This window comes from Microcebus murinus, chromosome 5 (genome assembly GCF_040939455.1).
Source record: "Microcebus murinus isolate Inina chromosome 5, M.murinus_Inina_mat1.0, whole genome shotgun sequence".
Classification (NCBI taxonomy): Eukaryota; Metazoa; Chordata; class Mammalia; order Primates; family Cheirogaleidae; genus Microcebus; species Microcebus murinus.
This window is the reverse complement of record NC_134108.1, coordinates 80,488,153-80,498,565: the sequence shown is the minus strand read 5'-3', so window position 1 is coordinate 80,498,565 and position 10,413 is coordinate 80,488,153. Positions and strand designations below refer to the sequence as shown.

Sequence of the window (10,413 nt, the reverse complement as noted above, 5' to 3'; positions counted from 1 at the left end):
AAACTCCTGGGTGATCCTCCTGCTTCAGCCTCCTGAGTAGCTGGGACTACAGGCACGCACTACTGCACCCGACTAATTTTTCCTTTTATATTTTTAGTAGAGACAGGGTCTCACTCTTGTTCAGGCTGGTCTTGAACTTCTGAGCTCAAGTGATTCTCCCAGCTTGGCCTTCCAGAGTGCTAGGATTACAGGTGTGAGCCACTGCACCTGGCCTTAATTTCCATTTGATTGATTCCATTTTTTTTAACCCACTCTTGGTAGTGGCAAAGGTTAGGGGCCAGGGCAAAGTTCATTAGAAGGCCATTTATCAACGATTTGTTGGTTCATATTTAAATATGGGTAAAAGAAGGTTTAAAAAGAACATTTTTTAAATATTGCATTATACCTTAAATTAATGATCTTTTGATGTAAAGCCAAGACCTTTCTTTTTTAAGTATTACACTGTTGTGTAGAGCTCTTGAAAAAACTAGATCCTGCCTCTTTAAAATAAAAACTTAAAGACACCTGCAATCAATCAGAGTGCAGAATCCTTATAGATGTTTGAGATTTTCCCCTCAGTTTTATACAGCGGTTTTTCCCATAATTAACCTGTCAGAGTTTTTGTTTGTTTCGTGATTTTCCTTTATCTAGTTTTCCCAAAGCTTTCAGGATATATTTTACAAAAATAAAACTTTCATTTCTGTTGCACTCGTTTTATGTTTGTTTAATATTTAATGAAATTACATGCTTACAATAACTAGTATAACTGGCGAAGATGTGAGAATAAATGCAATAGACTCTTGGTTAGTATACAACCCAGAAGTGGCAACTGAAGTATGCAGACGTTCTAAGAGATGCTGTCTAGCCACAGTGCATAGTGTGTCCTCGGTAGCAGCTGGTCTTTTAGGACGGGAATGAGGAGTATCTATTGCTCTGGTACTTTTGGTTTGACAAAGTTAATATCTCCACCTTTGAGTCTTCCCAGTATATGGGAGGGACAGATATGCACATATAAAAACGCATAATGCAGAGTGCGAGGGGTTGCAGTAAAGATCTGTACTATGAGAGGAAAAGTAATTCTGCCCAAGGGTAGGAGGTAACTTGGAGCTGCTTCTTTAAGATCAGCAAAGGACAGAAAGGAAATGATAAGCACCAAAGCGGGATGTGTAAAAGAATGCTACAAGGCTTGTGCCCACTTCCAGGTGAGGATCCTCGATTATTAAAAACTGAGGACGTGCCAAAACAAATTTTGGAAAACTGTCGTATATTTTAAATGTTTATATGTAATAATTTTAAACCATTAAGACACAAAAAGACTCTATTTACAAGAAATCACAGGATTTATTTTAAAAAGGCATCTAGGCAGGATGGGCCACCAACAGGGTATGTTTAAGATGGTATGATGAACAGGTGAATGGTGAACATCCTGTCAGTGTATTTATGTGACTCTACGCATAATATCATTTGGAGATAATGCCAATAGTCTAACTCTGAAGTGGTTATAAATGTTAAACTATAGCAAAATGGCTCTCCTTCATGCACATCTCTCTGCTCATACGCAAAATGAAAGTGGTTGGCAATGAAGAGTATGTAGGTAGATTCTAAAAAATTACAAGAACTAATCAATACTGGGAGATACAAAAAATCATGAATGACCTTGCAGCTATGCTCAGAAATTTGGAATAAAGGTAACAGAGATCCCAATGGTTCCCCTCTCTGAAAAAAGCTATAGGCAGTGACAAGCCAGTATTTGCTTTTTCCCATTCTTTATCTCACTTTCTTAGAAGACTGCTATCCTCTCCTAAAAATATCGAGTGGACTCAGAATTAAATACCAAATCATTATGTACCCATCAAACTGGATGACAAAAGCACTGAAAAATAGCCTTAGTTGAGTAACTTGGAATGTGGAATGATCTGGCTTAGAGATGGAGTTTTGGCTTCTGTTGAATATGAAAAATGTTCAAGAAAATACTCAGTGCAGGAGGTTTGCACAAATTTTGATCTAGATAGAGCATCCTAGGATCCCATAGGTTCTGCTGTTCTTCCACAGGCTTCCACCATCATCACTTACTCTGACATAATCTATACGGGATTTGGCTGGCGATGTCTCCCTCTCCTCCAGTGCTGTATCTTTACCCCAGCAAGGTATGGCTCGTGGTGATAGATGTCATAAACATGCACAGACAGCGTGAACATAAAAAGGTTGTGGTGTCTCAGAGAAAAAAAATAGCAGGGAGAATGATGCCAGCTGTCAAAGAATGTGATGATCAAGTCTATTTTCTCACAGTTGTTAATAACTCCACATTTTATAAAGGAAAAAAGAATATACTTTTGAAAACATTATCAGGGAGAATAACCTTTAATTGAAGAAAGTATATCTGACAGTAAGTCATGGATGGATTTTTAAGAGGAACGAATACTGCTATAATGAGCTCCCATAAACTGGAAAAAACCATGAGATAGTTGACAGTTTTTCAAGCATTAAAACTTTCCTTTTAGCCCTGAGTCATAGAGTTTGATTCTTTCAGGCTTGACCAGGCACTGACAGGGCTAACATGTTGACTCTCAACACGACTGACTGAATGGATTAAGGAAGATTTAAAAATATACCTGACATTTCTAGGAGCAATGCAAATATAAAATTGCTTGGAATTTTTATTTTTTACTTATTTATCTCAACTATTTTTATTTTCCACGTGGAATTTAAAAATCTTATTTACATGATAAAATTATAGGATTTTACAGTTCAATTATTGATCAGTAATATGACAGAATTAAAAAAGGCAATGTGAAATGGTAGTTAGGGTAGAGGTAATAAAATGCGAAGGTCAACCTTCGATTTTTGCATTAATGATTAGGGTCAGACACTTGAAGGGGCCCTGAAAGGGTAATTTGTTTGGCTTTAAGAGATGCATTTTGTGTGACCTGTCTCCATTATGATATGTTTGCTTCAAGCTTAGCAGTTCTAGCTCTTCCCAGTTCTAAAATGGAGAATGCATCTATTCTGTTTTATTAGATGCATCAATGGATCCGAAGTGGCATGAATATCAATATCTTGGCATAGAAGTTTCTCCTTCATTTCTACCTTTTCTGACTTATTGTTTTGATTGGGATAACTAAGGTTTAATTGCATTATGTGTTGCTATTTCCATTTACTCACACTGGTCTTACATACATTAATCTGTTTTTAGGAGAAGGTGGTAGTTCACCACGGGCAGCATTTTTTACCATTGACCTACAATAAGAAATTTATTGTATGTCAACTCAAAACATATGAATATACATTTATAATATCAACATATATTTATAAAAGTTCTATGCATATATTAGAGAAATATCATATGTGTAATATTTATATAAATATACATGCAATATTCATATAAGTTACATAAATACATATGAAGTGAAAGTCTCACAAAACAAACTTTATTTGTACCACTAGCAATGCCCTTTGGGATCCATAGGATGTATAGTGCTTCAAAATCAGTATGGTAACACCATCTGGCAGCCCAATCTCATACAATTCCACAAGAGAAATATCGTGCTAGCCAGTAAGAGTAATTCTGTCTCCTGGCCACTTCCTTGAGCCAGGGTCCGCTGATGGGGCCCCAGGATGACCCCATAGGCATGAATCGCAACTCTTTGGGGCACCTGGTTGACCCTAGGTGGAGGTAGAGAGTTGTAGAATGGAGCATCCCCAAAAGGGGAAATAGGAAATGCGAACCAGGGGGCTCTCTGTCCAGCACTGCAGATCCCAGCCAGTCCTAGGCACTGTGAGGAAGCTACTCCAATGTGCGGTGGGAAGAGATGCTGAGAGTACTGACGTCTGATCTAGTCTATTCCAGTCTATTATTTCACAATTTAAAAAAATGTCTTGTGACCCTCTGGACTGATAATCTACAATCTTTATATGCCTTTCTGTCCCTCCATTCAGTGTCCGGGGACGGAGAGTTTGAACAGCCATATTTGAATGAAGTGTCTATGCCTGTGCGAGTCCACTGTAGAGAAGGGGGACAAGGAATTGCACCCTGTGGTCCAGACAGGACCATTTTCCATCACAAACCTCCTGCATCACAAGAAGGAATTCCAGCAGGTGGCCATCCTGTGAGCCAGGCAGCCACACTAGATGACATTTATTAGAGATACAAATATCTTAGGATTTTGGACCTTAGTCCTCAGTTTCTCAAAGATTCTAATTCAAGGGACGTTGACAAGTAAGAAGTACTATCTGATTTTTCTAGAGGAGAATCCAAGAAATAAAAGGATGAGTGATCTACTTACAGTCACATGGGGATTTTGTGGAAGAGAAAAGGCTAGATCCATGTCTTCTTACTCCTGGTCCATGGCACCTTGTTGCTTATTCAATGCAACAGACTCAGAAACCTATTGGCACTAAAATGGCTTTAAAAACAAAAACAAATAACTCTACACAATTCTAGTTACAATGATGCTCTCCAAAATGCTGTGTCACCATTACATATCTTACGTAGTATTATGAAGGCTTGATCATTTGCTCTGGTACTCATGCACGTCCAGCAGTCCGTAATTTCCTGTGACACTCCTTTTCCCTTTTTACTAGATAGGAAAAGCATCTCCCTGCTTTCATCTTCAGATGTTTTTTAGTGACCATTATAATTCCTCAAAATGATTGAATAGTGGCTGTGTGATGACAGCAGTAAAGCAATTTGTGATCCTTCAAAGAGATGCAGTGCAAGTGAAAATTATTACTCCGTGTTAACAAAGTAACATATGACACCTAATATATTTCATCCTGATCCTCATGTCCACAACTGGCTTTCCCCAGAATTATGTCTATGAAAGTATATCTTTAAAATGTAGAACAGACATTGGTCAAACTGTTAGAAAAGATTTATATGCTTTTCTCTTTTTTTCTGAGTGTAGAGCCAATGGGATTATGGCCATGGGCATTTGAGGAAGCATTAACTGCTATTAGGTGAGGACATTGGCAGCCCCAAGCTAAGACCTTTTCTGTGTTTCTGTCAGGGCCCTGATTTAAAGATTTTGTAGAGAATAGCTAAAACCCAAGACAAGCGCCCTCACTTGGTCTGAATCATTATGATTTGCTTACATTTACGCTTGCTGACTACCCCATGATATTTCTGCAAGGAAGAGTAATGCTTTTAAAGTGTGTGTGCATGTGTGTGTGTGCTTATGTGTGTGTTTTAATTCAGGATGTACGTGACTGCTCCTTTTAGAAAAAGAAACTTCCAGTAGAGACTGAAATATAAGGAACTCAGTTAGAGGTCAGGAAGGAACTTAGCCGGAGGTAGCAACTGTGTTTTGTCAGAAGTTAGTATCTGGTTGTCATTGTCATAGAGAAATCTCTGGTTTCTGCATCAAAAATTTGAGCACAGTTTTATTTTAACTCCCCTCTGATGTTTATTCCTAATATCTTGCTCTCCATAGAAAGGGAGTCAGTATTTTCTAACACTTAACTAGATTTAATTTTCCCTTGCTGACTGAAAAGACAGTACCCTATACAACTGTTGCTCTCCCCCTACCAAACAAAATCTTCTGTCTTACCTTTCCAAGCATGAACTTGAGATTCTTCCTAAAACTATTATTCAACGCTACCAGGAACTGATAAATTGAAAGTATTGAGAGTACTGAACAAGAATTTTCTACCAAAATTAAGGCTGAACAAGTGTGGAGGGGAGAGTTCTCTACCTGTCCTTGAGTTTTTTCCTGTGCATGGATCGACTCTCCCTTCAGAGGAACTTGGTCTCCCCTGAAGGCTTCACCTATTTCAACAGATCATAGGGCTGTTTGGTTATTCTGCTAGTTCTCTCTGTAGAAGCTTTCTTTTCCACATTTAAATTGAGCATAGAAAAAAGATAAACCTACACAGGGAGGAATTTGGGATGCTTGACTGAAGTTGGTAGTAACAGAGCACAGATGTTTGCAGGTGTCCAGACAAATTATTGGTCCCAACTCACCATAATTATTCCACTAGATTCAGAGATAAAATTATTACCTTCTGAAAAGAGTTTCCAGTAGGGAACAAGCCATGAGGGGTTAGCTTTTCACTGACAAATATTAGATGGTTCCCCAGGGTGGGGCAGGAATGTCTCCCTTAGGAAGCCATAACTTCCAGGATGAGCTGTCAACAAACCATTCCCTGTCTTTGGTCTAATTAAACTATACACATTTTGGGGGGATATAAAATGTAGATGCTGACATGCCAGCATTTATGCTGCTGACACAAATGTTCTGAGTATAGTTGATGTAAGTGGTGCTGACATAAACCTCCTTCAGAACAGCTGCTAGAGGTGCTTTTCCGCTATCTTCCAGTGGATTAACTTTAAGCATTGTCTGGGATAAGAGTTGAAGCATCCTCTACTGAGATGTAATTCTCTAATATTAAAAATTAACCTATTGATTTCTCAATTACTTATTTCTTTCATGTTAATAACTATTCAAATTAAAGCATCATTTCTATTAAAGTTCAGTGAAAGATGAAGAATGCAGTACTGATTATTTTTGTACTGCAGGCTTAGTTTGCAGCACTTCAAAGATGACTGAAGTTCATTTAGTTTGGGGTGGAAAATGGAAGCATGACTATTATTGAATACAATAAGTTATGTAACACAGATTTCATGTTAATGTGACTTGTGAACTACCTAGTTAACTGACAATTGGCTGCTACTGCTGATAATTTCTCAGATGAATGTGATGAAAGCTATAGATCTTCTTCAAGGATAATTGCATGCACATTCGATACATACATATTTAAAGAGTATAGGAGATCCTAAAGTCACCTGTGAACCAGGTCAAGAACCTCCTTCATAACAACCTGGATGGAACTGGAGACCATCCTTTTAAGGTGAAGTATCACAAGAATGGAAGAACAAAAACCACATGTACTCACTACTAAATCGAAACTTATAGATCAATACTCATATGCACATATGGTAGTCAAAATTCAATAGAAATCAAGCAGGTGAGAGGGGGGAAGAGGGGATGGATAAATATATACCTAATGGGTATGATCCACACTATGTGGGTGATGGACACACTTACAACCTTGACTCAAACTGTACAAAAGCAATTCATGTAACCACAACGTTGTACCCCTGTAATACTCTGAAATTTTTTAAAAAAGAAACTTCTTCATTGATTCCATTACATGATGAGAGATGGCATTTTCTACCTACATTTGGGGGTGTACCGTCCCTAATAAGTCTGTTAGAAGATGCAATCTTCACCCATAATATTTTTCTTTAGTTTTGATAATTAAGAATTTTGTGAGTTGTCAGGATGGCACCAGCTCTTTGGGGGTATATCAGTTTAAGTCTTGCAGGAAGCTAATGCCAAGATGGAATTAGATAGGAAAGAGATTTATGAAGAGGAAACTCCAGTGAAGGAGGATGGAGGAGGAAGCAGGAGATGGCAGTGGCAAGTGAGCCTCCTGACTTGGAAGCATTAGGAGTCCTACACTGGTTGCAATGGCCTGCCTGTAGTGACCCCACCTGCTCCATCTTTACCTGGAGAAGACTGCAGAAAGTGTGGTCTAGGCATGAGTGCTGTGCTGGACTTGAAGGGGCAGTGGCTAGGGCTGTCATTCAACCATGCTCCCCATGCAGGGTCTCTTGAAAGGAGGTCCAAGGAGTGGTCTCCCTGGTTACCATGGGGGGGGGTAGGAGAGTCTTTGTAGGTGAAAAAGTGGGAGTTCCTCTCTTCTCTCCTGCCCCCACTTACATTTGATAGCTGCTACTCTTTGCCATTATGAATCTGCCAGCCAACATGTCACACAGGGACAGGTAGTATGATACCTTCAACTTACAACCTAGTTTCTTGTCTCTTTCAGTACAATACGGTAGCCACTGTACTTGTTTAATAAAGGGATGGGGTGAAGTAAACAATATCCACTCAGATTGAATAAATCAGTTTTATACCACAGCCTTTACCTTTTGTCCCGGGGCAATGAACAACAACATCATCATCAAAACAACTACCTGTTGTTTAAGTGTGGAGCCCATAATACTCACCAAATCCTATAGAAGCCATGCTATTAATAACATCCAGGGCCTCTCCCAGCTTGTGTTCACAGTGGGATTAAGGCCTAAGATGGGTGTCCATTTTTTATCTCCTTCCCCTTCCAACCAAAACCATGAAGGCTATAGGCCCTTCTCTCACGTCCACTCCCTGGGGTGAGAATGGACAGAAGACACATGGAGGATTCTCTTGGCTACAGAGTAGGGCAGAAAACAGACAATTGTCCTCTAGGCTGTGTTCTCCAGGGGAGTGGGATGAGTTAGAAGTGCACTGGGTGGGAAAAGAGAGAGGACTTCTGAAAGCATAAGAGGGCAGGGAAAGGACAGGGCCCTGAAGAGAGCTCCTTTGTGGTAGGAAAGCGAAACACTCCCAGGACTTAAGAACTTTTAGATAATTCATTCACTCATGCAACAAATAATTATGGGAAAGTTAGTGTAGGTCAGATACTGTTTTGTCTTTTATTTTAAAATTAGTTGGCAAATGACCAAGACCAACATCTGAACATTAACTTTTGTTGAAGATAAAGACAAAAAAACCCACTCTGATTGGGATGTGGCAAGTTACAATGGGGGAGGCAAAAAGAGGATACCTCTGAACTATCCGTGAAGATGGATTTGGACATGGCTCTTTTAAACACTTCATTGTCCCTTTGCAATCTTTTCAAGTTACAAAAAAAAAACCTCAGCTTTGCTCTCTTGTAGTGGTTCAGTGTGTTAATCTCCTGATTCAGGAAGCTTTGCACTTTGTTTTTGGATAAAAACACCATTTCTATAAAAACACACAAGAAACAAACTCAAGTTTCAATGTAGTCACGAGCTAGCTACAGGACTCTTTATCAGCCCCTTGCCTCATTGTCAGATGTCCTTCAGTCATGTAATGTGTAGGACCTGTATTAGCAGAAAATTGGTATGTTGGATGTCCAGCTATGCCAGTCTCTTGGTGTGGATTGGAGTAGACGGTCAAATTAATGTCCATAGCTCAATTCTGCCCAAAGTCCAAGATATTAGCAGCCACTGGGCAATTCTGGTAGGCCTGATTGCCTTGATTACCAGTAGAGGAGGAAGATGTCGAGGAAGAAGTCGTTGAGGAAGACAGGGATGTCATGGAGTGGTGACTGTGGCCAACCTCCATAGAATCCTGGGTAGAGGAGCTATTCGTTGGAGAATTGTAGAACCTTGGCCTTGTCTGGTTACCCAAGGCTTGTTGTCCATGGTGGTGGTGGTGGTGGTGGTGGTGATGGGAACTGTTTCCATGGTGACGATGCAATGCATTCTGCTGAGGGGCTACATGAAAGGTTGTTTCTTGAACAGGATGAGTTTCAACAGTGACTTGTGTAGGAGCTTCAGTGCCTGACCAACCAAGAGAAGCAGGAAACTGCTGACGCACCCAGGAACTGTGTCTCACAGTCCATGGCCTGGACAGCAGCCGTGAAGTGCCCGCCACTGTGCCGATGCTGGTGCGTCGGGTCCAACCTGGCTCACCTGTTGTTGCTTGTCCCCGATGAGCCACCTGAGCTTGATGATGTGCTGGAGGTGGTGCCCGAAGACTGGGACTGTTCTATCGCAGGACTCATGGGCACACTGTTGCTTGTATTTGTACCTTCATCAGCTGTTTTCTTGAAAAAACTGTGCTGCAGGGCATAATAAGGTTGAATTCGAGTTTGAGGGTCATAATGAAGCATCCTTAAAATGAGGTCTTTGAACTTCAAGTAGTCAGCTACCGTGTGACCCAACTCCTCAGCGTGTCACCCACCAGGTCCTCCTGTTTCTACTCCAAGAATGTTATAAAGTTTACGGGTTGCTGGTGGTTTGACTCCTGCCCCTTTGTAGCTTTCATGCCAACAGTAAGACATTACCATGTATACATTATATCCAAATAAATATACTATACACTAAATACAGCTTTTTTAAAAATAGGTCTTCAGTAGGAATGACCTCATCTGCTGCTACTAAAATCAGACTTCTCTTCTCTTGCTTTTCTTAGCTCTTTTAAGCTTTCTTTCACCTTGGCTTCCTGTTTCTTCCCCTGGGAAGGAAACACTTCCTTTGTAGAAATCCATCAACTATAATTTCTAGGAAGGCACTGACAGAGTAAGACGACTTTGATTGCATTATTTAATTAATATCTTTGATCTCTGAAAAGCTTACTTTTTAACTGGATTTTGATAAACTTTTCCACACTAGTTCAGAAAATATATTTAAAATACATTGGCTAAAACCAAACTAAAACACACAGGTCTTCAATTAGAAACTCGGTAGAATAAACCTACTGCGCTGGGCATGGCGCTGAGTAGAGAGAGCCACAAGCTTCACTGATCATGATCTAAAATGCCCAGACCTCCTCAGTTATGAATAGGGGTGAGACAATAAAAAGTGCTTCAACTGCGAGGAAGGCAGACATGTCAATTCTCCCTTTG

General features: G+C 40.0%; 1 pseudogene; it reads right to left on the bottom strand.

The window, feature by feature from the left end:
• Positions 1-8,430: 8,430 nt before the first annotated feature.
• Positions 8,431-9,855, bottom strand: LOC142871019 (dual specificity tyrosine-phosphorylation-regulated kinase 1A pseudogene; annotated as a pseudogene).
• Between the last annotated feature and the right edge of the window lie 558 nt (positions 9,856-10,413).